Source organism: Tamandua tetradactyla, chromosome 2 (assembly GCF_023851605.1).
Source record: "Tamandua tetradactyla isolate mTamTet1 chromosome 2, mTamTet1.pri, whole genome shotgun sequence".
Classification (NCBI taxonomy): Eukaryota; Metazoa; Chordata; class Mammalia; order Pilosa; family Myrmecophagidae; genus Tamandua; species Tamandua tetradactyla.
The window spans coordinates 57,941,036-57,968,423 of record NC_135328.1 but is presented as its reverse complement, the minus strand read 5'-3'; the positions used below and the strand labels follow the sequence as shown (position 1 = coordinate 57,968,423).

Genomic DNA, 27,388 nt, shown 5'->3' with positions numbered 1-27,388 from the left:
CCTAACAGGCCATCTTTTTTTGTTTATTGTTGTTAATGAAAAAGCAGTGCAAAAATAAGGTTAAAAACATATTTAATATAAAATAAAATACTGATTCAGATGAAATAGCCAAGAAATATATATTTGCCAACAACTTAGATATATTTTTAGATTTTTAATAATGATATTACATAGATATTGCAGAGTTTTAACATGTTAAAATAAATTTTCACATTTAAAAAATAAATTATTTATTTAACAGACTAGTTTCTAATATTTTTCTTAGCTTCTTAACGTACTTGGATCTTTTATTCATTTTATTAAAGGATGCATTCACATAATAATTGTGTGTACATGACAGTAAAGTATCTGAATTAAAGATGTCTTTTTTATTTTAAGGTTCATTTGGGAATTTTCCTTATAATATGAAAAATCTTTAGTTATTAAAATAGATATATTCTGATGATAGGTAAAATTTTTACTTTACAGCTGGATGTTTGGTGTAGTATTGGCCTGGCCAGTAACTATAACAAAGTGCTACAATTGGAAAGCTATTTCTGACTTAAACTCTTGATTCTTCTACACTGGTGCTGGTAAAATTTATGTATTCTTAGTTCCAAGTACTGGTATTTTATAATGCCAGAGCAAAAAGCATGTTTGGAAATGAGAAGTGCTGTCTCTCAGAAGTTCTCTCATATTTCAGCTAAAACATACTCAGCAAAAAAGATATGTAAATTAAAAGAAAATCTCCAATTTCCTATTCTGAGTATAGCTTTGATTTTTGCTGATTCAGGAAGTAAGGTTGACATTGGAGCTTCTCATTTCATCTGGAATAATCACTTTTGCCTTTTGAAAAGTCTTTCATTTTAGCAGCAATATCTTCTAAAACAGTCCATTTTGCATGGATGAACCTGTTTTTTTCTAGATAACACAGAAAATACAACTATCATAAACGGTAACCTGCTTTCTATAGGATTGCTTTCCTGGGTGCCCAGTGAGATACTAAAGTGCCAGGCTGTTCATTCTGGAGATTTCACTGATTTTCTTAGCTGCATTCCCTCCCACCTTCAATGACAATCCCAAACAGAAGAATTTTATAACTTCCAAATTGACTACTGCAATAAAATGTTTAACCCTAGGGTTAGATAAATAAGATGCTGACTACCTAATGAAGGTGGCTAATATCAGTAGAGCTCTGCCTTAAGCCAGTGGCTGTCAGCTTAGTATCGTTCAAAATATGTAATTCTAGTTCTTAAAACACTGCACTATTTTTTTTCTGTAAAATAGGTGTTGGATATTATTTTACCAGTTCTGATAGATTTTCTCATTTTTAATTAGTATTTTTTTCTCCCAAGTATCAAGATATGCTTAAAATCTGAGTAGATAATAATTGAGTTTGGCTTCGTTGCAGGATAGGTACAAAGGGCAATTACATTCCAAATATATGGCTGCCAAAATAGGGAAATTTATATAAGTATTAAACAAGGCTGACATTTTTTAAATGTTCTAGTGTAATCTACCTACAATCAATTAAAATTTCCAAACAGAGGTTAAATTCTGTATTGGTTGGATTACTGACAAATTATGCCAAAAACAAATTGAATTTTTAGCATCTACAGTTAATGGAAACGTATATGTGACCTTTTGCTTTGATTAGGGAGTTACAAATGGATCCATTGTGTTTCAGTTTATAATTTCTGTGCTGTTTCTAAGGGGGCACCTTTTTGATTTCCATGGTACTTGGGAAAGTTCTCCGAGGAGCAAATGAATGCTCATGCAATCCTGGACACTATATGTGTATTTTTCTTGCTCTTTGGACTGTTCATTCTGTTTGATACAAAGTACTTAACTCAAATTTTGTATTCTGTGTAGACACTGCCTTTAAACTTCTTCCTGATAGCACATTTTCTTGTATTAATGTGCTAAGGCCAAGATGACAGGATGACATGGTGAAGTTCTTATTAAAAACATGTTCTAATTGTTGCAAAGGTATTAATGGAAGTCTAGATCTTGGTGCCTCGAGTTATTCCAAATTGTATTTTATATTTATAGTTTACATTTACATATTAATTTTATGTTAAGAATTCCTTTCAAATTAAAAGATTTACATATGCTTAAACAAAAGCATGAAATTACATTTGAACTCCAGAAACCAATTCATTGAATCAGCACACTAAATGATTTTGCATTGTAAGGAAAGCCAGATTTAATGACAAGTTTGGCCCTCACCTTTGGTAATATCATGAAAGAAAAGCAATCATGGATGACATACGTATACATTTATCTAGTATGTAAAAAGTATATTTCTTTTGTTTTAGAGAACTAAAATGCTCAAAATACAGGGTATGATTATGGTGGGAAATTTAGAATTATTTCTAAGTTATGTTCAGGATATACAAATAATACAGTTTTTAAGAAATTAATGAGTGATTCATTTATAATTCGTATGTTTGGTTTCATCTTGATGTCTTAGGTCTACTTTATAAATTTTAAGCATTTTATGAAGAGATTTTAAGTTGTTAAAGCTTTGTTTTAAAATTGTCAGATCATCTGACCAGTCTAACACTATAAAATTATTTCAGCATTGTATATTGCCGACTGCAAATGCTTTGGAAACTCCTTAACAGAACCATTCCTTTTCGACAAAATATTACTCGCTATTTTAAGGGACTTATTGATTGATTTATTTTTGAGGGAAATTCAACGTTGCTTCCTCCTTTACTTAGTTTTTAAATCTGTACCATTTTGTAGTTTATTAGTAAATTAAAGTGCCACAGAATGTACCATGCAGTGTTCAAGATCCATGCATTCAGGGTTAAATTAAAACAGTTTGTATATGCACATGCTACATACTTAAAAAGCCATGGAACAACTATTCAAGCTGCACTTTGGCTTGTGCTAGAGGAATTAGTATGATTTCTTTGCAGACGTGGTTGATTTGAAAACAGCAAAAAATTGTCCAGAGAGGCTGCTGAATCCTTTACAATCCTCACTGTACAACTGTATCAGCTAAATGTTGATCAAAGTTCAAATGGAAACATTAACTAGTCTAGCTTGACTTTCAGTATTTGTGTGTTAATTCATAAGGAGAATTATACCAATAGACTGATTTTTTTGTGTAATGTTAGCAGTTGCAGAATAATTGTGTGACATGAGAAAATAGCCATAGTTTGTTTGCAAACTTTCTCCCTTACAGCAGCATCTTGACTCTTGTTGTGTTCATTTTGCAGTCTGTTAACTAATAAGGATTTACCTTAATTTAAGGATTTTTAGGGTATGCCTATTGTCTCCCAGTGGTGCTCTGTAGTACTGTTTGGTTGCTGCTCAGCTTGACTTAAAATCTTAGTCATTTTGCTCCTTTTATGCTAGCCATTTTGTACAGATAGCTTGAGCTTCTTTGTGGTACAGACCACGTACTTGTAGAGTGACTTACAAGGAAGGAAACTTCCATTGTGTTCAAATATCTTCGTAAAAAAAGATACCATAGCCCATAGTTTTTGAATAGAAACATTTCTTATTTAGAATAACTTGAATTTTTTACAGAATAGATCATAATGTAATAATAGGTATATTTTATTTTAGGCAGTATGGTTTTTAAAAATAGCTCAATATATTGCATAAACAAAGCATTTATTTAATAAAAAGATTACTTTAAAAATAGCTTATCCGTATGAATTCTTTAGAAGGCAATCCTTAATGTATTTATTTAAATATGATGATTTATGATAACTTCTTTGGAAAGTGAGAGAGACTTATAATTGCCATTTATCAAGAGGGAATGAATGATAGCAAACTATTTTTGCTGAGAATTTTTTCCCTACTTAAAACCCAATCCGTGTTGTCATTTTCACTTTTTTCTTTTCTTAAAAAAAAAAAAAGGAGTAGAGGATATTTTACTCTGTTAGCTGTGGCTGTGCCATGAGGGTTTTGCCATGAATGATCAGTGAGGGCCACTATATTTCTTTCATATATATATTCATATAGATTAGAAACTAGTGTTGAATTTTTCTGCTTTTCTTTCAATGGATAGTGAGGAATGAGGAGAAAGCATTTGTTCCATTGAGTAATTTATAGTAGCTAATTTACCTGTAAGATGCACACCAAACATGATAGATATTCCTCACTTAAGTGAAAAGTTGTCTATAAGGCAAACCTTGGTATATGAAACCCAGTTTTCTCACTGATTTTACAGTATAAAATTGGGAATGCATTCTTGTAGAAAACAACTTGGTTTTTAGGACAAAAAATCAAATTTAAAATAAGTTTTTTTGAAGAAAAGGATCATTTTTGGATTCAATAACTACATGCCAGATTATGAATACAAAGTAGAGAAATGTTTTTTTTTAATATATATTTGACACAATAACTTAAACATAAATAGCCAGTAACACAGTTTTTTAAGTTAGTGGTTTTCAGTCCTTTGAATCTCCCTTCAGAATGCTGCAGTAGTGTATGTAGTTTCTGTTATTTGGGGAAAGTAACTATTTTTAGAAATTGGCAGGTTGAAATAAGCAGAAGAAAGGATTTGACGTGTAATCAGTTGAAACTGTAATTTAAAATACACTTGTAAATTATTTAAGTGAGCAAATAATTTCTTGCACAGCACATAATGGCCAGCCAAATTCAATTCAACAAATTATTGTTGAGGATTTACCTGTGTTTCTACTATTAAAACACTAGAAACATGGTATTTCCTTCAGGTAACTAGCTCATGTCTTAGCTGGGAAGCAAGCTAAATGGATACTTAAAATATAGAAAGGTAAAAAATGCCTTGATAGATGTAAATACAGAACACCATGGGTGTACATAGGAAGAACTCCTAACTCAATTTTGAGAGATCAAATAAGACTTCTTGGAGGAAAACTGAAGGAAGACCTGAAGAACTAGGATAAGTAAAAGTAGACTAAACAGTGATATGGAAGTGGCAGAGTGTTGTGGGTCAGATATATATATTCAGAGAATATGTAGCCTAACTACTATTGGTTTGTTCAAAGCTTTATGTATGATTAAGTTTGGCTGGAGCATAGGTTGTAAAGGTGATGGAGAATAGAGTTCAATCTAGAGTGGTAAGTTGGGGCCACATTATAAAGTGCTTTATAAGAATGGTCAGAAAATTCTTAGGGTTTTTAGAAGGTATTAAATAAAATAGCAACATTTACAGATTTACAATTTAGGAAAGTTAGTTTGACAGCAGAATGGAGAAGAACAAGGGGATGGACAAGTGAAGGTAAGACAGAGGTAAAAACATTAGTTTCTTTTGCTAATAGTTGAGAGGTGATGCCACCATTCTATTCTCCTAAATGGTGAATACTAGAGGAAGTACAAGTTTGAGAAAGGGAAGAACATAAATTCAGTTTTGTTTGAAGTGCGTGTGAGCTATCTAATTAGAGGTATCCAAAAAGGAGATATATGGATCTAGAGCGAAGCTCAAGAGAAAACCAAGCTGGGTGGTAGATCGACTATATATCAGCATGAGAACGTTAACTGAAGCCCCAGAAATCCACAAGAGTCTTCAGGGAGCTAGTATAAAAGAGAACACTGAACAGAGAGGAAAATTGTCATTTAAGTACAGTGGTAGAAGTTACACCCTATGTAAGTCAGGATGTACAAAATGTTACTTTGGCTCTTTGGCTCACGAGACAGATGATAACCTTAGTCAAGTAATTTTCACTCTCGGTACCTCAGCTTCTTTATCTTTAGCATCAACATATAATGATGCTTTCGTTGCCCAATTCCTTACATTTCTGTGGGGATATAGAAGACAGATGTAAACATGTTGTGAAATATTTAATATGCTGTACAGATATATCATTTAATGTAATAGAGAGTACACTGACTAAAGTACATTGCCAACATGGTATAGTAACATCTGTTGACCAGTGGGGACCATCATTTGGGACAGGAAAACAATTTGCTATGGTGAACCTTTTAAGAATGGATGACACGACTGTATTTAAGTGTACTTTGGAAATAAACCATTTTTTATTCATTGAATTTATTAAAAATTTAGATGCCTATTATGTGCCTGCCTCTGTTCTAGGTGTAGTGGTAGTACCTGCACCAATATGGTGTTCTATTTCTGAAAATTATTATTTCTAAGGTGGCAGTTAAAGGCCTTAAGACATCAAAGCAGTTGGCTTAGTTTGAGAAAAATTAAATTTGGAAGCAAGATATTTCAAATTTTCTTCACCACTTCACTTGACAACAGGTCATAAGAACAAAGAATACTGCAACTTTTATTTTTTACTTAAAATTTAATAAAATAACATACAGCCTGTTTATTTAGCATATTTGGAGAAATGGGAATAATGATGATGTGGTATTTGTGCTGCTTCTATTTTCAAGAATATAACCATACTTTTTTTTAAATCACAATCAGCTCTTTTTTTGTGAAAAATGACATGTATACAAAAAAGCAAAAAATTTAAAAGCACATTGCAACAATTAGTTGTAGAACAGATTTCAGAGTTTGATATGAGTTACAATTCTGTAATTTTAGGTTTTTACTTCTAGCTGCTCTGAGATACTGGAGACTAAAGGAAATAGCAATGTAATGATTCAGCAATCATACTCGTTTGTTAAACCCTACCTTCTCTGTCTAACTCCACCATCACCTTTGATCTTTCTTCTACTCTTTAGGGATATTTGGGCTATGCCCATTCTAACTTTTTCATGTTGGAAGGGACTGTTGCTAATATGGAATAGGAGGATGGGACTAGTTGATGTTCTGGAGAGGCAGTTCCCTCTGCATTTTAGGACTTAACTGGTCCAGGGACCCATATGGAGGTTGCAGGTTTCTGGAAAATTACCCTAGTGCATGGAACCATTGTAGAATCTTACATAACGCCCTAGACGTTCTTTAAAAACTACAGTTTTTTTTTAAGAAAGCAAAACTGTTGTTTCTCAATTCTTCTCCAAATATGAATCTACTAAAAATAGAGCTTTTAGTATTCTGATATATATAAGCCAGCAAAAATGAGAGTATGGATATATATATACCAGGATATATGTGCAGTGCTTTAAGATTTCAGTACTTTTGGGCCATGGTGGCTCAGCAGGCAGAGTCCTTGGCTGCCATGCCGGAGACCTGGGTTTGTTTCCTGGTGTCTGCCCATGTGAAAAATAAAATAAAATAAAGATTTAAGTATTTTCATATATCTTCTTGTAATCTCAGATATTAACCCAATTTATGTTTGAGGAATTAGGTTCAAAAAGGTCATGTAACTTGTTCTGTATCCAGTGCTTTTCCTATTATGCCACCCTGCCTCAAGATATGTAATCTTTTAACAAGTTAAAATAATTTTAAATTTCAAATTAACATTTAAAATTAATAAAATATGGTCTCCAGTGTCTTGGAGCAGCTAGAAGAGAAACCAAAAACTTATGAGACTATAATCTATACCAAACTTTAGTATCTGTTTTATAATTAGTAACTGTTTTATAATTACTTGTTAAAATGTACTTGGAAATTTATTGCTTTTTTGTATATATGTTATATTTCACAATTTAACAAAAAAGTTAAAAAAAATTAATAGAATGTTATTGCAGTTACGAATTATTTTCCTACGTGGAGTATTTCAGTAGGACTCCTACGTTGTTTTAAAGGTTACATCATTCTTATGTGATTTTTACACTCTTATAGACTTTGCTACTGCAATTAATCCACATTTGCTACCAATAAAAGTGTTGAAGAGCCAGGATCTCTGGTTGGGAAAAATACTTCTAGATACTTATAAGCCACTTGGAAAGAGAAATAAGTCTTTATTGGATACTTGCTGCATATAGCTAGACACTGTCAGACACCTTCATATGACATTAACAAAGCATCATAATAAAATTAGCAGTCATGTCATAATTCAAGTAAAAGCGTAATATTATGAATGCTAGATTGTAGCCATGTACTGAATACTTTTCAAACTATACTGCTTTTCCAGTCATTGATCTCTACCTGGAATGCCTTGTCTGATCCCAGTCTGCCAGAATTCAAGTCAACCAGCTTTCAAAGCCAGCTTAACTGATACCTTACAAAGGTTTCCCTAAATATTCCAACAAATAATGATCTAAATTCTTATAGCAGCTTCTAATTTTCTTTAATGTAGGTATTCCTTGTAAATATTATTTTAGTTATTTGTGTACATATCTTGCCTTCTTTGCTTTCTTTGTAATAGGATATAGTCTGCCCATAACCTTGAATAGTATTCTTTCCCTTAGTCCTCTTGGTCTTTTCATTCCTTTCACCAAGTCTCCATCACCAATCTCCTATGCATCTCCTTTTTCTAATGGTGGTAGCAGGAAGAGGTAGATCATTAAATCAACTAAGTTTCTGTCTCTCATACTGGACATTTGTTAATGTGAATCTTCCATGTCATGGCTTTTTTTTTTTCTTTACTGTCAAACTTTTATTGGAATTATGGTAATACTAACACTATTTGAATTTAGACAAACTGTTTTCTGAACTTTGGACCATATAGCTAATAAATAGTGGAGCCATCTTACCATTAATGTTCATGTGAAATTATTCTGTGAGTGTTTAGTAAAGAATATGAGTCAGAAATTCAAAAAAAGATTTATATCAAAGATATTTGAGTATTATCTTTGTGAGGATGTGGTCTGTTATCTGTATTACCATTTTGTTTCTCTGTTTATCATAGGTAATGTTTTGAAACATTGCCTGAATATGTTTTCTCCTACTTCAGTGGTTCACTGATGCCTAAAGAATACATTTTAGCTCTGATTTGTTTAATCCCTCAGTGACTCTTTGTACTGCCCATTTGTTTATAGCAGATCCCTTTCCTACCCTCAGTTTTGCCCTTCACTGGCCTTGTGTAACTTTTGTTATATTGTAATATATGCCTTTCTTTAATTTATCTGCCTTTTTGATTGTTTGTTTCTACCCTACATCTCCTTCTGTAGTATAAAGCTTCAGAGGGAGAACTATTTACTTTTCCTCTCCAAGGTCTGCTATATATACATAGAAGGCATGTGCTCATTAAGAGCAGATAGCAATGATGATGAGGAAGAGGATTGTGAATTTATTTTCTGTTACCTATCCAAACAGTTATAATTTGATCCTGATATTGAACTGGGTCACTCAACTCATCATTTCAGAAAATTGCCCTGAAATATTTGGTTGGTAGAGTAGCACTTTGAGGAGGAGCGCAATCCCTGGACCTTTCAGCTAAGTTGGTACTAAGACCTCATCATTGTAGGGCAATATGTTAGGCATAGTGGGAACTGTTCAGGATAATAGAGAACTTGAGAGAGGGAAATAGTAACCTCTTTCCACTATGGTATCTGGATCCTGCACTGGGTCACATTTTTAATCATTCTCTTTCCCTGACCCCAGCCTCTGTTCCAAGCATAAAATTTAACCTCTTTCCATTTTGGAACCAGTTCCCATACCCAGTAAACTAGAAAGTCCAGGTATAAGAAATTGTTCCCAGCAGAGTAGAAATGTTTCTGTCTATAAAATTTACATATTCAGCACTCTGATCATCAACTCAAATGTCACCTTCCAGTCATATGATTAATCAAGTATCGCATTGTTTTTCTGTTGCCGTCTTGGACTGCAGCATAGTCAGGGATGTGTAAAATGTGGGTCTACTGTATTTACCAAGTCCTGTGCCTCGAAGTAAGATGGTGGTATCACTCCTCTTCTTACTTAAACTGGAAAGACAACATGGTGTTGTAGAAGAAGCATAGATGGGCTTTGGAGATAAACAGATAGAATCCAATCCCTGTTTCTAACAGTGCAGCCTTGTTGAAATTACGCATCCTCAAAATTAGCCAATCTTCTTCATTTAAAACTTTCTTTCCTCTTTAGGATTATTGTGAAAATTCAATGAGGTAAATTCTTTCAAAGAGCCTAGCACAGTCCTTACCACATAATGGTTTTAGTATTTGTGGCATCCTTCTTAGGGTGTGAGGGCTTTCCCAGTTTTAGGACTTAAGGCCCCTGCACCCTAGCCCTTTTTCACTCTCTCTTATTTGACTTATCTGCTACATGTCTAAGTAGACTTGAACAGATTCCTTAATTTTTTGTTAAAATTTTAACATTTCAAGACATGTTATAAGGTTACATTATTCAGTTGCCTTGTTGATCGAATCATCAGTACCCTTGTGTAGTTGGGCTCATCTGAGGGCAGGAAGGCTTACAGCTTACTTCGTGTTTGTGTGAATATTATTGAAGGTGGTAAAATCGAGTTGCTACCCTATTGTTGGGTTCTGACTGCCTTAAGGAACTAGATCATACTCACAAGCCTAGAATTTTTTTTAAGTGATTTCTTTAAGGCACTTTATATTGTGAAGCCAGTTCCTTTTAAATTGAAGTTCCCTCCATCTAAGTATGATAAGCTACAAAAATGATTCTTTATAACAACTTTGGAATTTTTTTCACCGTTCTTTAAATACTTATATAAGGACTCAAATGTCAGTTTATTATGTTTAACAAGCAAAACTACCTTGTTTTCTCAAGAGATGTTACCTTAATGTAGTTCTTTACAGTTTTTCTTTATTTTTTACATCATCTTTTCTGACCTTAACTATAAGTTTCTTCTCTAGTTAAAAATCAAGTAGAAAACAAATATCTAGTGTTTTTGCCAAAGTCATGGCCTTATGTCAAGATGTTGAAAGATATCTCTCCAAATTATTGTTCTGCTGTAGTTATTTCTTTCAAAGAAGGCCTCTTGTATAGCTATTTGTTGAATTGTGTACCTACTGAATTAGTCAAAGCTCTGACTAAAACCATTTTTTTCCTTTTCCTCTCCCCTCCCCCCAAACTTGCTTTTGTTATGTATTGGCTTGCTAATCCTTGTGTTGAGCAGTATCAGACATCACCTTTCTTGGGGGCAGTTAGTCCACTCTTCCGCTTTCTTTGTCAAAGGGCTCCCTTAATAGGAGAAGTCAACAGGGAGGACAAAAAGGATTGAAAGTTGTATTTAATCAGGGTCAGAGAGGTGGTGTTCAGAGTGACGGGCCCACAGGCAGGCTGGCCTTTTATGCTTGCCGACGCAGATGGTCCCAGAGCATTCAGCTAAGTGAAGAGAAAGCTGCCCAGTGAAAGCTATTGTAGGGTAGCATCGTTACAGTTGAGAAAGGTTGCCAGGGGTAACTAGAGAGTATCACCAGTATCGTGTGATCACTAGTCTGTGCCATTGAAAATGTTAGACTGAGGATTGTATTGGGTCCCTTGGCATCTTGATGTTCATATGGAAGCAGTATTTGCTTACATTAGTGTTTTTAATTTAATTTTTCTGTTTTCTTCTCTTTGTTTTTGCCCTGCCCTTTTTAGTACGTAAAACATAGATTCATTTATATTTATAGTTTTTAAAATTCTGCTTCTTAAAGCATAAAGTTATTTAATATATCTATTACAGACGTTATACTTTAGAATAAATTATACCAGCTAGTGTTAATTTTTGTGAATCAATTGAATTTATGAAAATGGTATCTAATATTTCTCATTTGGAGAAGACGCTGATTTTTCATTGTTCTGAAACTGCCCTAGTATATCCCAAAATAGACAGTTTCTCTGTCCTCTTGGAAATGCTAAAAAACTTACTAAAGAATAATTTAAGGTATTTATTTGAAAGTGGTAGATAAACTTGCATGAAATGTTGTAACCAAAAGCCACCAAATATTTATGAAATCTATCTTTAATTTTTTGCCTAAGGCAAAAGTAAAAATATGCATCCCAAATGAACCAGAGCCAAGTAGCATAACAATCATTGGCCTTAATTTAATATACTCTGAACATGATTTTAGTAGCCAGTCTGGGAATTTTTAAAATTTCAGCCTTTCTTTTGTCATCTGCATATTTTAAGAATTTACTTATATTCATATACAAAATGTAATGTACAGTCAGTACAGGAAAAAGCATAGAAATTTCTATCTGATATAAGGGTGAAATTTGAACTGTAATATTCAAGGTGAGGTGATAATTGCTTGAAAATAATTGTTTTATCTTAAATTACCAGTCAACCCAATTTAAATTAGCGTTATGCCACCCAAAGGTGATTTTGGCTTAAAACCTTTTACCCACCTGTTTGAAGACGAGCATAGTGCCATATTGTAATACCAACTCAGGTGTTTGAGAGCTGATAATCACCAATAGAATTATCTTGCATTAAAAGAATAATGCTTTTATTAGTCTGTTACATTTTAGTCTGTTATGTTTAGAAGTGGAGTCATTTAAAAAAAAAAGTCTTTAATGCTCCTGTTTAAATGATCAGACTCTAAAGTAATTTTAGACTTTTACAGAAAAATCTCAAACTGATATTAAACTAAAGCTGTTTACTTCTTAATATATACTTAATATAGACAACTTACAGTCACTTCCATGGTAAAAGCATTTGTCACAAAAATGTGTGAAGCTAGTGAAATGTAGAACTAGCATGCTGATGTCCATAAGCATAAGGCAAAGGAGGAATTTCAGGATATCTACAGATATGGTGACAAAGCATTTCAATGGGAAATTCAACTTTTATGTTATTAAAAGTCAACACAGAATGTGATTTTTTTGATTTCCTGAAAAAGATATGAAGAGTAGTGTCTGACTTTTATTATCATAGTTCATTTGAAAAAATCATAGTATGATTGTATGTAAGACTTGTGAAAAAACATGTCTATTAGTTTGTATCACTTATGGTAGTGGTTGGTTTTCCAGAATTTATGAATAAAGATGGCAGAGTTATAGCAAGGTTTATTGCTTTTTTTAACAAACCCCATTAAATCAAAGACATTTACTGAAGTTAAAGTTTATATCCCTTCATCACTTTTATACTATTGTTTAGTTTTTGTTCTTTATATGTGTACATGATATAGATTTCATTGAACACATCATATGGTAAACTGAATGAGCTTGAAGAATGAAAGAACAAATTTAAAATTTCTATTCTCTATATTTTCACTTAAATTAGTTATGTGATAGTAAAATTTATATAGTAGGACGGAAGATTGACGTCAAAAATTTATATTGAATTGACAAAACTTGACATGAATATGAAAGGAAATATTAAATAACTCTTAGAAGCTATCTCAGCAAAGATTAAAAGTAAAATTGCTTTTAAGGCTCAACGGTATAGATAATACCTTCCTTGATATGGCTTAAACTTGATTTTTTTAAAAGTGAGCTGTTTATGAAATTGAATTTTCCTATCAACGTATTTTAAAAAGAAGTGTAAGTTGAGTCATTATATATTCACTTACAGCTTTAGGCTGGAAATCAGGTGCCAGAAAAATAGTTTGTGTTTTGCTGATTGTTCAAACTATACTAAAATATGAATCAACGCCTCACTTTTTAAAAAGTCTTTTACTGTGTGAGTAATAGTAATAAATGAATACTATTGGAATTTATAGCATAACTTATTAATGAGCTATGTGTCAATATAATATAATAGGCATATTCCCTAAAATTTTAGGCATATGGGAGTTACAGTAAGAACATAACCAGAATAATAGTGTTTTATTCATTATAGTGAATACCCTCTTTTCAAAAACTGGCAAGTTTTTTTCAATGTGAACAATATTCAGTATCAATAACTACCATTAATAGGTGCTCATATACTAAATGAATTTTCACTTAAGTCAATAATTTTGAAAATTGGCTGTATAGTTAAGAAATTAGGTTTTCTTTAATGGGAAATTCTGTCTTTATTGCTGAACTTCAAAGAATTGTGAAATTTACAAATGGTTTTTGTTGCTAGTTTTAATATTGTATGGGAAAATTCAGAAGGGAATTTTAGGATCCCAGACTCATCATGATAGACATTGGTTGTTTTTCAAAAGAAATGGGGAAATGATCATGAGTAGAGAGTTTCAAATGATAGAATCTAGGAAAGAATACTATAAAAAAGGTTTGGGTTTAAGCCCTCAAATATTGAGGTTATTACTTATCTTGAGCTTAGTAGGCAGTACCCCTACCAACATCAAGAATTGTTTTGTACTTGAAATTAGATAAAGAGCATTAAAGTGCCTCTTAAACTGTAGAGTATGACATGCATATGAATGATGTTTGTAATCACTAGTACTACTAACATTGCCTCCCCTGCTGCCCTATAGCTAGTGTCAGGACACTGCTGCTAAGTTTATATTTTGATATTTGCCAACATTGGGCATTGAATTCAACCACATCAGGGAAGACAGGTTATAAATAATTGAATAGATATTAATGGATGAGCATGGTAGTACTTCATTCTGCCCTTTGGAATGTATATTGATTATGTATCATGTGGTTTTAGCTCTTTGTCTTGATTCATTTCATCCAGGTAGGATTAGATAACAGCTTAGTTCCAGAATACAAGGAATAGAAGAATGAACAAGTGAGCTTCTTTGTCCAGAGAAATATTCTTACCACTCTGAGGTCGTGTCCTGAGATCTTTCCAAAATCCCAAACTAATGTCCATCATTATTACATACATTTCCTTTCAACAAGTATTGTTTTTAACTTTTGTTTAAATTGTGAAATACAACATATAAACAAAAAAAGCAATAAATTTCCAAGTACATTTTAACAAGTAGATATAGACCAGATTTTAAAGTTTGGTATGGGTTAACTGTAGTTCCACATTTTTCATTCTTCTTCTAGCTGCTCTAGAAGAACAAAAATATCAATATAATGTTTCAGCAGTCATACTCGTTTATTAAATCCTGTCTTCTCTGTTATACTCCTCTTTTAATAATATATATCCACAAAAGCAGTACATTTCAAAGTTTTATCACAACATAGTTGTAGAACAGATTTCAGGGTTTGGTAGGGTTACAATTCCACAATTTTAGGTTTTTATTTCTAGCATCTCTAAGGTACTGGAGCAGCTAGAAATGATAAATAAATATCAGTATAATGATTCAGCACTCAAACTCACTGTATAACTCCAGCATCACCTCTTCAACAAGTATTTTTAATTAACTTGTTCAGATCATGTCTAGCAGGTGACCCTTTTTTTTTTTTCATATTTTTTAATTTAAGAAAACAAACAATATAGTTAGAACCACCGACAGTGGATATCTTAGTTAGCTTAACCATAGGCACATTTAAATAAAGTATCCATATAATCATTGTAAAGCCTGGTGTTTGCACAGTAAGTTTCACAAACCTATTTAAAATTAAGGCAACAAGGAAAAAAATCTATATATTTGGAAAGGAAAGTTCTTAAATGCAAAGTATTAAAAACTAACTTAGATGTCATTTGATTGGCTGTCAAAACTGAATGTTCTCAGAATATCAAGTAGAAAGTTCTTACAAATATCTGCATTGCTGTAGTAATGACCTATGTTATTAAATATTTTCCTTATTTCAGGAAAATATGAAGATACAAATATTTTTGCAATTAACATATGGAAATCTTAAACCACCTAAAATGGATATCTTAGTTAGCTTATCCATAGGCATATTTAAAAATGTATCTAACCATCATAAAGTCTGTTTGTACAATATGTTTCATAAACCAGTTTAAAATTAAAGCAAAGAAGGAAAGAATCTATAAATACAGATATCTGAGTTACCTGTATTCTAAATATTAAACAGTACCTTAAATACCATTTGATTAACTATCAAAACTATGTAGCAGATGACTTTTTTAAAAATTTATTTATTTTTTACTTTCATTTATTCAGTCAACTAAATATTCATTGAACATCTACCATAGACCTTAGGAATATATAATACTTTTGATTATAAGAACTGAGAGAAAACAAAGAAGAAGGATAGGAATTATTGGGGATAGTGGGGGTGTATTTTAAATAGATAGCAGATGACTTTTTAATAAGAATAAGTTTTTCACAAAGAAAATGTTTTTACTATTTACATCTTCTATGGTAGGATGCCAGTGCTGACTAGATTTATTCACTAACTTCCAAACAAGTTTCCTTGTGAAACATGCCATTCAGATTCATGAGTCAGCAGCATTTACAAATTATTGTAGTCATCGTTCCTGGGCATCACCAAGTTCCTTTGAGGTCAACTCTATTTTCATAATAATGCTAAGAAGATAGTTGCCTTTTTCGCTGTGTGACATTTGATCTGATGCTGCAAAAGCAATGGTGAGTAAAAAATTAGGCAGTGGTGCCAAACTGTACTACTAATAGTAGTTATATTCTATATTTCTATATATTAGTTGTTGTTTTTGTTTTTTCTAGCCTCACTTAAGACTGTTTTTGATGAGGCGATTAAAGAATTAATTTTATCACATTTCAGTCCTTCAGTACATGCCTTTTTAATATTCTCTGAAATGGGAAGTACACACAACTCATTGATGCCGTATAGTGAAATATAATGATTTTCTCAAGGTAAAGCACTTGTGCAGTTTAAGTTGTGAACTGAATTCTCTAGACACTTTTTTCATGGAACACCATTTTTACGGAAAGATCAACTATGGTTTTTCAGACTGATATTTGGCAGACATTTTCTTGAAATGAACAAAATAAACTTGTCGCCTCAAAAAAAAAAACAAAAAAAAACTAGCAATATCTGTTGCCAGTAATAAAATAAGAGCTTTTGAGCAAAAATTAGAATTTTGGAAAAATTGTATCTGTCACTGTGAGAATGACAGCTTTCCAATATATAAAAGCCTTTTCTATTGAAAACAATGTTAAAATTAAGGAATGTGAGTCTTTTTAAAATAATGTATAATGAGATGTACCATCCTGTGAAATATCTGCATATCTCAGTGAACCAGTATTTTCTCTGTGACCAACACATGATATTGCAAAATGCTAGATACATTCAAAGTGCAAGATAAGCCAATTTCAAATTGTACTTTGTAAATAATCTTTAAGCAACTACTACTTGTTGAGTTTTGGTGTAATATCAAAGAGCAATATCTATAGTTATCTTAAAAGACTTAAAATACTATTTCCCTTTTCTAACTGTCTGTCTTTGTGAGGCCAGATTTTCTTCATATTCTTCATCCAAAACAATGTATCAGATTGAATTCAGAACTAGATAGTAGAATCACTGTTTTCTATTAAGCCAGACAATAAAAGCTTTTTGAAATTACAGAACTGTACTGCTCATTAATTAGCTTTTGTTTTGGAAAATGTAGTTACTTTCATGGACGTGTTATTTATGTTAATATAATGAGTTTATTTATCCTTTTAAAATGAGTTAACTACTTAAAATATTTTCAGTTTTAAAGTCTAATACGGTAGGTATTAATATAATCCACTTGAAGTTTTTTTTCTTTGGGGATCTCAATAAGTATTTTTTGCAGTTCAGTAATTTTTAAGAGTATAAAGGGGTCCTGAAATTAAAAAATTGAGAACTGATAACCTTCTGTAAGTACAGTTTTATCAGCTAATCACAGCGCAATTCAAATAAAAAGTAATGAATGCCTCCATCTATTTCTTGCCAAGTAAATTAGTATCTATAACTAGTGTTTGCTGTTTGCAAATTTTAGCGTATTGATAATGACATCAGTAATAATTATTTTAGCATTTGACAAATTATATGAAAGTTTATATTGGGAAAGAGGTTTATAAAAAACAAAATTATAGTAGGATCTGCAAAGTGCAAGCAGTAATGGGTAAAATGGGCTGGGTTAGCAGAGCTAACTGTACAGTGTTCATAGTTGCGAGCCATTGAAACCAATTCTGGCTCAGTTAAGCAGAAAAGAAATACTGAATCTCTTGTAGAATTTCTAATCTTTTGTAGAAAATCTCATCTCCAATAATGCCCTGGATGTATGTATATTGGAGAATCTTAGAAAGGAGATTTAGGTAAAGGAAAAAGAATTTTAGGTTGATTTAGTGATAAGCATATAGAAAATTAAGTTGAAAAACAAGACAGTTGATAACTTTGGAGACGTATTACTTATAATTTATAGGTGCAATATTTTATCTTGAAGATATTCATGATAACTTCATTTTAATGTTTCTTATATTTGAATAATCTGTTTCCTCCACATTGCTTTTTCTGGTTCTGTTTATTTTAGTCTTCTTCATTTTATCATATATTTCATTTTATCAGGGTTTCATCAGGTATTTGATAACCCCTAGTTTATGTGTATTGCATGCAGAGGATTAAAAGTAAGGGACAAAAAACGGTTTGAGTGCTCAGAGCTTCTGTATTGGAGATGCTTCTCAATATGACCTTCTTCTAGGGAAGTTTAGGTGTGTCATTTTTCAAGGGGAACCCTATCATGTGTTATCTTTAGGACTTTCTTCTAAGACCAGTTAGATTCCTTTGAAAAGAGAAAAAGAGTATTCGAATCTTCTCCCTGGAGGAGAATGGCCTGGTTGCAAGTGTTCTGAGAGTCAAGTAGGGGAAGAGAGCTGTGAATTCCAGCATCCTGTATTGTGTGTGCACGTGTGTGACCCCCAAATAATCCTTTTGTTTCTGTTTGATACCTCTGTTCCCTGCTGCGCCTGGTATACCCCAATTTCAGAGCTTTCTGTTATATTTACTCTTTCCAGAAAATCAACTTCCAAGTCATTTGCCAAGGTGGATTAAAAGCAGCCACCCAGTTGCATGGAGTGGCAAGAGTAACTTGGAAGAGACTTGACTCTTTAAAAGGAATTTCAGCATATCCTCCCCCACTTCCAGAAGTACCTGGTATAGCCAATTCTAAAACATATGGGGATTCTGTAGTATTGATATACTTAATTCTAAGCTACCTGCTTCGTTAATATTTTTCTGGTCTGCTAGTTCATTTAATCCTTGTTTGTCTGCTCAGTCTTCCAAAATATTGTTGCTACTGTCTCTTCTCCTTTCTGTTCTTCCTGGGTTTATGTCTTTACAAATAAACAAAAAAACAATCCCTTTACTTTTAATTTAGTGGGGCTTGGAGAAGGAACAGCTATATATGCATGTGCCAATCCTGAGTCTCTGGGTTTTCATATCTGTGCCTTTACAACATTTAGCATGGTGCCAGCACATGGTAGATAATCAGGGCTGAGTGAGACCAGCTGAGTCTTGAAGGCCAAATGAGATATTGAGTCATTGTGCTATGAGGATATGCTTTAAGGTAAGAGTGGGGCATATGCTGTATAGCAGTACAAATAATATTCTTTGGAAATTCAAAGGAATAAACTAGGTTGCTTATTGGCCTATAAGAATCAAGGAAGATATTCTGAGGGAGATGCCATTTGAGTTGGGCCTTAAGGCATGGACAGAAATTTAAGTTAGCAAAGCAAAGGAAGGGTCTAGTAATGTGAACCTGAAATGGAGAATTGTGTAGAAGTAATAGGAGTTAAGGTTTATAATATAGATTAAAACCTAATTGGGGGATCAACTCTTGGAATACCTAAACTCTTACGTGTACTGGTAGGGAAAAAAAAAAAAAACTAATTGGGGGAGTGCAGGGGTAGTTCACAGGTAGAATTTTTCCTGCCTGGGGTTCGATTCCCAGCCCATGCACTTCCCCCAAAAAGCAAAAGAAAAACCAAACAAGCAAGCAAACAAAAGTGAAAAGTCAACAAATGGTGCTGCAATAAGGGGATACTCACATGGAAAAAGAATGAAATGTGACTCCCGCCATACAGCATTAAAAAAAAAAACTCAATTGGAGGGATTGTCCTTGAATGTTAAGTTTAGGAGTTTAGTTTATATTCTTAGGCAGTAGTTAACCACAAAAGATTTTGGATGAGAGATTGACCTGATGAAAGTTTTGTTGCAGATTGGAGAACTTGGTTTCAGAGGTGAAGAAACCAAATATCATGGTTTCTTCACCTCTGATCAGACCCCCTCTCCTTAGTTTTGAGCAGTTTGCTTTCACCCTGATTTTAAGCAGTGTACTTTATTTTTTTGCTTCTCAGGTTTTTTAGTTGCAAAAATAGAACGATTTGACATCAGAACTTGCTCTACCAGGCTTGCAGGGTTTTTTGAGGATCGGACGAAAGGTTGTGATGTAAGATATCTCTTCCCTTTGGAAGGTTATGAGGACTTGTCTAGGATGACTGAATTTAGGGGTAAAGAGAAATTAATTCAAAATTATTCTGTGGGGTTAATATTGAGTTTTTTGGTAACAATTTGGAGGAGTTGCGGAGAAATGAATAAAATAGTTGTTTTAAAAACCCAACCCCCAAAATCAAGATTACAGGCTTGGTAATTACAGCACAGAAGTTAGAATAGAGCAAGGTGGCCAGAGATTTAGTCACATACGAAACAGGCATGGCATGGATGTTTAAGGTTGGTCCTCAAGAAGTAGAGAATGTTTGTAAGACAACAGCCAGATGTTGAGAAGAAATAACTGTTGACTTTTTAGCCTATTAGAGTGAGAGTTGGTTGCATAATTTATGGGATACAGAGCAAAATGAAAATGTGAAACCCCTTGTATAAAATGCAGGGGATAAAAAAATTTCAAGGTACCAACATTTAAAATTTTTCCTGTTAAGAAATATTAATTATAAAACATGATAGTGATACATGAATGACAGCATGAAGTAACAAGTTGCAAAATATTATTTTGAGTGTTACAATTTTATTTAATACAATAAATAATACTTTATTAATGTGGTATCTTGAACATGATTTTTCTGGCTTTTCAGCAAATTCATTACTAGATCATCAAAATTAATTTTTCATCAACTTCATTTTCAGTTGATGTAATTACAAAAAAAGATCAGTTGCTCTTGGCAAATGCAAGATTACAAACAATTTGTGATCATTTTTAATTTTGGGAAGAGTCTTTCTGCTGATGCAAGCTTAAGAAAATTTTATAGGCTGTGACAACATTAGGATAGATTTCTGATAAATTCTTTCAAAATATAAATTTTGGTACATCTAAGCAAGTGATTTTTACAGAATAATTGTTCTAAAAAGATTTAACGCTTTATAGCAATCACTTTTGCATAATTTAGTTTTGTTTATACAATGGCATTTAATATCTCCTCTGCCATTTCCTTTAACTTGGGAAGGGTGGAGGTCAAGTAACCAAAAGTGGATTCATAAATTGTTAGTTATTCTAAATACATATTTTTGCATTCTATCACTGTATCTTCAATTACAAAGGAAATAATAATTTAAAAATTGTCAGTATCTCCTTAACATGCTAATGTCCATGTTTATAGTTTTGCTTTGCATAGTTTACTAACAAAGTTTACTATGTGATAGTAACTTTCTTTCACATATTCATCTATTGCCATAGATGCCCTGGCAGTCGGGCTGGAGAGTTAACATTTGTGCAAATAGACTGGCAAGCTGGCTTCCCATTACAGGTCGCTATGCAGAGCCCCTCTTCTGTCCTGGGGCTGCTGCCACTGTGATGCCATGTACTGACCCAAGTGTGCTTATGTGAGCCAGGCAGCCAAGCCAGCCTTTTAGTGCATATGCTGCCACTTGGCATATCTCCTCTGTTCATGCTTTGTTGTCCCGTTGGTCTTCATTTACAAACTACAAGTTCAAAGATAAAATTACTAAGAAATGAAAGATGGCAACAGTAGAGCATTAAACCAAGCATAGGACCTTTCTGGGAGCGGGCCCTGTGAGACTGACTGCATACTTGGGAAGCCTGCCCTTCCCCGAATTGAGTTGTACTAAAGAGTTTGCTGTCAAACTGCCTTTAAATTGAACTGTCCAAGACTTCCCCTCAGATGAACCATTTGACCTTAATGGGGCCTCTACAGTCCTTAGGGGCAGAGACATAGTAGTTTTCATGTAGGTGCTCCCTGAGTTTGTTTTAAAAAGTACTACATTCTTAATGGAGATTTGCTGCTCTGGGAGGGGCATTTTATGGAAGCTGAACTCCTCAGCAGCCAGAACTATATAGCTCTCTGAATTAGGCTGGGGTTCTAGGAGGTAAGCCTTTGAGATGGAAGTTCAGACAAATTATTCCCTCACAATACTGTGTTGATTTAGTTTGCAATGCCTTATTATTAAATTTCTTTTAATTACCTCTTGAGTTTTATTATTTCTGATCTCCTTTCTGGTTTGGTTAAAGGTAAAGAACCATGACATTATTTACTTCTGACTTTTAGTGACTTTATTAATTTTATATTCATACATAACCTAACTGAGCCTCAGTGCTGGTAACCAGAATTTGGGCAGTTGCTCATACCATGGTTTTCCTCCATTATCTTAAAACTCATGTGAGGGAGTTTTTAAAGAAGAAAACTAAGGAAAATGTCTTTTATAGCCTCATTTCTTTTTATTTTTTTTTTCTTTATAGCTCCAACAGTTGTTTTTAGAGGAAGTTTCTCTAACTAGAATGCCTTTTATCCTTGTTAAAATGGACGGGGGTTTATTTGAAGAAAACGTATCTATAAAAGGTAAAGAAGTCAGAGTCAACATATGTACCTGAAATCAATCTCAGCTCTGCTGTTTTGCTTCCCACAGTGTGCTTCTTATATTGTAAAACAGTGTCTTCAGTGAACTAGGGTTGCAGTTGCTGGTTGATCTACCCTTTATCCTTAGCCAAAGATTCTTAACCAGAACTTCCTAACCAATATGCCACAACCTTTGCTGTGAGAGGAATAAGTTACAGAAGAGCAAGATGCTGATTCTTTCTGTCCTCAGAGTGGCCAGGCAGGTCCTAGGGCATTTGGCACTTCTGGGCTGGTTGTCTCTGACTGAAGGCCACCTCTTCCTTTTATACCCTATTGTGCTATATAAATATCATTTTCTTTGGATACCATGACATGAAAAATGTTTAGAAGTCTGCCTCAAATCTCAAAGCAGAAACTTGTGAGGAAATGAAATTCCATATTTATATAATTCTTTAAACCATTCATATAATCAATATATTTATTTTTCTTTTTTGGTATTTCCTCCTTATTTTATTTAAGGTAAACATCAGAGTAGCGAGTAATATACTGGTGAAAATAAGAAATATTAAGAGACTTGTCAATCATTTTTCTTCTGAGTATTGTGTTAATAGGAACCACAGTTCTTTAATAAATGAGGACTAGAACCCTTGAAAGATAAAAAAGCTACCAGGTTCTGGTGTTAGGATTATTTCACTCCCACCTCACTCCCATGTGCCCTGAGTAGAAAATTTCAACCTTACAGGAAGAAATTAAGCCACTTGTTACAGTCTCATAACATTAGAAAAGTTACTGTTTATCATACTTTTGATGAAAGCAAAGCAGGTTTATCTCATCACTGTGATCCTTATTTTGACAATAGAAATCATCAAGTTTATACTTGCAGCACACAGATTAGAAAGAGAACATATTTCAAAGATATGTATAATCTAAGAGTAAATGCTGGGTTTTGAAATCTTTTGGTACAGGAGATGATTTTTTTTTTAAAACCTTTGGTGTGTGATCTATACTCCATTCATTCATTGTATACCTGTGAATTTATTTGGTAAAGAATTTAACTAACTGAAAGGTAAATAAATTGCCGGAAAGAATAGTTATTTACATAAAATTCATTGCACTATAAAGAAAGTGTAATTAATAATCGTAATGGTTATAATTGCTAGTTTTGTATATTCTGTTTATCTGAGAAGAGCAGGAACTTTAGCCACATCTTATTTTGAGCTCTAGTTTGCTTATCAAAAATTTTCTTACTAATTTGTTGTAATGGCTTATGCTATTATACTTTATCAGTTGTTTAGGATTTTTTAATAGCAGTATCTTTACTTCTTTATTAGTTAAAAATGGAAAATGTTAGTAAGGTAGAGTATCCCCTTAATGGTAAGGAAGAAAAGCACATCTCCAGAGTTTACTCAGCTGCAGTGGTGAGCTGCCCTCTCCTGGTCATCTGTTGTGCCATCTAGAACTCCCAGTGGATCCTAAGGCAAATCAGTCTTTACTGAAGTTATAGGTGTTTTCATTGTATATTTGATACCAAGATTATCCTATTTTGTGACTGTATTATAAAGCTTGTTGTAGCTCCTTGCTTTTCATTTCTTAAAAAAAGATATTGACAGAAAACTTGGAGCCGCTTTTTCTCACATATTTTCATAGGCATTCTTTCCACCTGGGATTTTTGTCCATTATTTTGGTCTTGCTGAACACAAACTGTGCTCTCCCATGTTTACTAAATTCTTAAGATTTATTTCGAAGAAGTTATTTAGTATGTTCAATGCCCTTGGAAAATCATGAAGTTTTTTAAACTACTTCAACAAATGGATTAACCTAGATGTTCTTTACAAGGAAGATCTCTCTTATGTATTTTCTTAAAGATGGACGTCAAATTTTCCTTACTTGTGTTAGGTTCTCAACTGCTAAAACAAACGTCATACATGGGGTTAGCTTAACAACAGGGGTTTATTGGCTGATGGTTTCAGAAGCCAAAAGGCTGTCTTCTTCCTGTGGTCGTTATCTTCCGACTTAAGTTGGCAATCTTTCAGGTTCCTTGTATTTTCTGTGACACGGCCATGCATGTGGCAGCATCTTCTTTCTCTTCCAGTTTCCTTGAATTCTAGCTACTGGCTTCTCCCCATAGATTCTGTCTCCTTTTGACTTTCACTGTGCTTATAAAGAACTCCAATTATCCAGATTAAAGCCCAACCTGGTTCTTTTGGGCCACACCTTAACTGAGGTAACATCTTAAAGAGATTTTACTAACCTTGGGTCTATACCCACCAGAATCCAAACAAGGCCAAGAAACATGTCCAAACTGTTGTATACAATTCAATCCATCACACTATATACTCCAGTTACTAATTTCATGTTGAACGTGAATTTACTAATGATTCTTAACAAAAACAAAACAGTGCTTATGTTTTTCTTGTTTGTTTTAGTTCTATATTTCATGTCTTGTTTCTCATAAGCCTGTCTTTACTTGTTTTATTTTTCAAAGTCATTCATGTGATATTTATTAAAATATTAAATTTTAATATTAAAATAAATTAATAAAATAACACATTTAGGGAAAAAATCAATACAGTGAATACAACATTACTGAAAACTGTGTACCATCATACGTAAAAGGAGTTTGTTTGGGGAAGTTGATTTCTTATTTATGGCAAGTTTCATTTTCAGAAATAAAACCACAGAACAACACAATCTAATTTGATCTTAAAGGTTGGCATGCTGAGCAAGGAATGTTTTATTCTTTGTAGGAGTTCCTTCTTTACACTGCCAGGTGCCCGAGCTCTGGCCTTTGGAGTCATTTCAACCACCAAGTCATCAGCAGTAATGTGTTCTAGTCCTTTTTCTTTAATTACCTCTTTACAGTGTGCCTTCAACTGATCATTCCAGCCACATTCAATTAACTTAACTCTCAGCAACTCTTTGAGGCATTCTCTTTCACCAGTTTCTGTCAACTTTTGGTTTAATCGCTGCTCTCATCTGCACAACTCTGTTCATCTTGCTAACCTCCCATCTCGCCCATATGTAAACTCAAACTGGCAATGAGTTTTCAGAGTTGGATTTTTTTTTTAGGGACACAGAGAAAGAGTTGTTGAAAAAGGACCAGGAAATGTCTGTAATGGTAATTGGAAGCTAAGATTTTCAAAACAGTAAAGTCTTGTCAGTGCCATTCCTAAAATATTGAACTTGAGCTCATCCTATCTTTACTTATTTTAGACTCCAGTTCTTTGAATTTATAGGATTAGCATTGACTATGATGTCTACCCAAATTTTTTCTTTTTTGCATGGGCAGGCACCGGGAATCAAACCCAGGTCTCTGGCATGGCAGGTGAGAACTCTGTCTGCTGACCCACCATGGCCCACCCTACTCAAATTTTAATAACACCTTTCAGAATTCACTTCTTGTTTAGAAGTAGCATTTTATCCCTGCCTTTTTTTCTTAATTTACCAGGAGGCTTTTCAAATTAATACTCTCGTATTTTGAATTTTTAAAAAGGAAGAAGAAAAATCACGCTTCTTGTTTTTGTTGTATTTCTCAGTTAAATTTATAGCTTGTTGATAACTGATATTTCTATGAAAGATTCATAGACCACCTTATAACGTATTTCTAAAGTTCATATAAATTTTAGCAACTCAGTATATCTCATCTTTACTAAAGAAAGATACTCATGTCATGTATCCTTCTGAAAATTCAACAATTGCGATCAAAGGGTTACACTTAGAAGTGTAAGTCTTTCTAAACCTTTTCATTTATTAATAATTTGCCTTTCACATAGTCTTATGCTGTTCTTTTTTCTTGGCAAATTTCATTGTGTAGTACAAATTTACGTTTGGAGATAACTGTGCATGCAAAAACTAATCTGGATATTTGGGAATTTCTTCCTGACTTAGCTAGAATTTATTTCAGTTTAAAATTTAAAAAGCAGCACACACATAAAACCCAGAAGATTATTTTAGTTCTGAGAGATTTTAAGACCCTAATCAATATTAAAACATTGTTTATGAAGCAAAATATTGAAAGACTAGTATTTAAATTTTAAAAACCTGAAGATCACATCAACATTGCAGAAAGGAATTATTCACCAAGAATTGGATCATGTGCCACTTCACCACCCCTACCAACCCCACCCAATCTGTTTTGTCTTAGTAAAGATTTATAGAAGACTAAGGCACTACCTGAACTTGATGACCATGAAGAAACGAGAGTCCAGGAATTTTTTATTTGACTTTGCACCTTAAAGTTATAAAATCTCTCTGCTTGTCATTGATGATAAAATTAAATGCTGTTACACCCAATTTGAGCCCTTGCTCTGTCATTAGTTGTGCAGCATTAGGCAAGTTGTTTATTTCCCAGATCCTCGGTTTCTTCCTTCATAAAATGAAGATAGTACTACTCATCAAGATGCTGTTGAGAATTAAATAAAAAGAGTATTAAAAGCATTGTGTAAACTGTTAAGTGCACACAAATGTAAAATGGTGGTATTGCTTGTGACCTAAAAATGCACTTAAATTTTATTTTAATCCATGGCATTACCAAAGTGGGGAAGAAGGTATTACGGCCCATGTTAAACCATACTTAATGGAAGGCTTGATTTTTCTTCTAATAATCACCTAATTACATTTCTGGGTCAAGTCTGAGACTAATAAAAGATTTTTAACTTGTCTTTTTGTGTGGAAGAAAGTGAATTGTGTAACTTTTATGCGTTTTCTGTTGTGTATGGCATGCAAACCAAAACAGAATTTGAATATTTAATTTTTCTTCCTCATTAAATCTTGCCTCCCTGATTTAGTGCCGACTGCAAAGGACTAGAAAAGTAGACATTTACTGTATCCTAATCTTTGTTTTACTAGTTTTCTTACTTGGCATTAAAGTGATGGTTCTTAGGTGTGAGTGTTTCCTTCTTGGTACAGAACTAACACTGTATTTTCAAGCAATAACTTGATCCTTGCCTTAATATTGCTTTAGAACCATTCAGTATGCTGTCTTTCTAGTCTTCTCAGTGGCAGTTAGATTTTCTTAGACTTTCATCTAAGAAGAAATTGCCTTTGAAAAGGAATGCTAAAAGCATTATGTTTGTATTTTAAAACTTCAACTTCTGTGTGAGGCCAAAGGAAGAGATGTTTATTTAGTGCAAAATTTATATTTGGGGTACTACATTGCCTAATTTAACTTGTGTGGTCAGTTTAGTTGAGCACCATAAATACATGGAATCTT

At 33.2% G+C, this 27,388-nt stretch overlaps 1 protein-coding gene and 1 pseudogene across 7 annotated transcripts in view; one reads left to right on the top strand and one right to left on the bottom strand.

The window, feature by feature from the left end:
* ZCCHC7 (zinc finger CCHC-type containing 7) overlaps positions 1-27,388 on the top strand; it is a 307,034-nt gene that overhangs the window by 177,511 nt on the left and 102,135 nt on the right. The window lies entirely within an intron of this gene.
* On the bottom strand, positions 24,880-25,173 carry LOC143673336 (transcription and mRNA export factor ENY2 pseudogene; annotated as a pseudogene).